The sequence below is a fragment of the Chelonoidis abingdonii genome, chromosome 15 (assembly GCF_003597395.2).
Source record: "Chelonoidis abingdonii isolate Lonesome George chromosome 15, CheloAbing_2.0, whole genome shotgun sequence".
Classification (NCBI taxonomy): domain Eukaryota; kingdom Metazoa; phylum Chordata; order Testudines; family Testudinidae; genus Chelonoidis; species Chelonoidis abingdonii.
The window spans coordinates 25,989,932-25,991,752 of record NC_133783.1 but is presented as its reverse complement, the minus strand read 5'-3'; positions in this window follow the sequence as shown (position 1 = coordinate 25,991,752).

The following is a 1,821-nucleotide window of genomic DNA, read 5'->3' as shown; positions in this document are numbered from 1 at the left end:
GACTCTGACTGTGTGTGTGCCACTCAGCGTCTGCTGTGTTGTGTGCTGACAAGTAATTAGTGGGGAAACAAGTCAGAGAATGAGGACAGGGAGAACAGTTACAATTTCTGACATGTCACCTGTGAGATTGAGGACTGCACCCTAACAATGAATTATGCTGAGTGGATGCAGGACCTTTCTTCTGCTCTACACACTGCTGCCTTCCAAGGCTGGCAAAGTCCATTTGCATTCTGCAGGCACAAACAGCATGAGCCGGAAAGCTTTCTAGTATTGTGTGTGGAAAACTATTGTATACTAAAAATTAGAATTTAAATCATCCGATCTATCTAGTTTGTGGGGAATTATGCTGTAAATTTGAATATGCCAGTTTTCCATACAAAGTCCAGTTCTGCCATTAGCAATTTAATCCTCCCTCAATGGTTTTTTGTTTGTGATAAATGTGGTTTAAAAAAAAAAAAACACCATGTAGATTCCTCAAAAGGAGGCAGAAATTTGTGAATATTAAGTCAAGCTGGAATATTTAAAGATCAGAACTGAGATTTTTCAAAGCTGACTCTGGGATTTAGACACAACTATCATTAATTTCAATGAGAATGTAGTGCTCAGATTTCATATTTGGCTTTGACAATCTCAACCCAGAGCTATAAGTTGCGGAGGGAAAGGTGTGACCTTTGGTAGAGAAGGGACCATTGTAGTTCTAACTTGTCTCAACACTTCTGAGCTACCCATTACAGTATCTTGCTGCTGAATGACTAGTTAGTTTGCAGGAGAAGAAACTCCCTCAGTAAGATCCTGCTCTTTTGTCTTGGGCTACAGCATTTTACTAGTGCTATTATATTCAGTAACAGTGAGCACTTTCAAGAACAAATAGTTAATTACCAGCAGTTCAGCAATCGTGAACAACCTGACAATAACAAATCAGACTAATTAGTTTCACACTTTCAAGGAGCAGTTCTAAACTAGGAAAAATTTTATAAGAATACCTTGACCTGACCTCTTGCAGCAGAATGACACCTCTGATGATTTTTTTTCAAACATTACAGATAGGCCCAAGGAGTCAAAATCAATCCTAGCATAACTCCATTGACTTCACCGGGAACAATTTGATCCATGGTTAAGCAATAAGCTGAATGTGATTATATGGAACTGTAGTAGTGGACATTGCGTCATTTGCACACCTCTAAGAGAGCTCCCATTCTACAAAAGATGGGATTTATTCCCTTTCTGTTTGTACAAGAAGAAAACATGGCTCTGTTCTCTTAAAATGTTGTTCCCTTGTTTAAAGCCTTTAGGATCTACATAGGAAAATTGAAATTGCAGATTACTGACATACCAGCACCGTGTTCCCAACTAATCAGAACATAATCAACTGAGTGATATAAAAATAATGAATAGTATCCTGTGAAATGTTTGCATTTGTGCAGACATATTGGTGCTCATGGGCCTGACCTAGCTTCCACTGAAATCAATAGGTGTCTATTGACTTCAGAGGGAGTTGGATCAGGCCCTAACTCCTTTGAACTCCTTTGTAATAATAATAGCTCTTATATAGCAAAGCTCTTTACAAAGGAAATAATAAAGTATCATCAGGCTGCAGCCACTGGAGGATGACATGACCACATGCACCTGGTAAAACTCAAAAAGAACAGGAGTACTTGTGGCGCTTTAGAGACTAACAAATTTATTTCAGCATAAGCTTTTGTGGGTTACAGCCCACTCCTTCGGATGCATAGAACGGAAGTGAGCTGTAGCCCACGAAAGCTTATGCTGAAATAAATTTGTTAGTCTCTAAGGTGCCACAAGTACTCCTGTTCTTTTTGC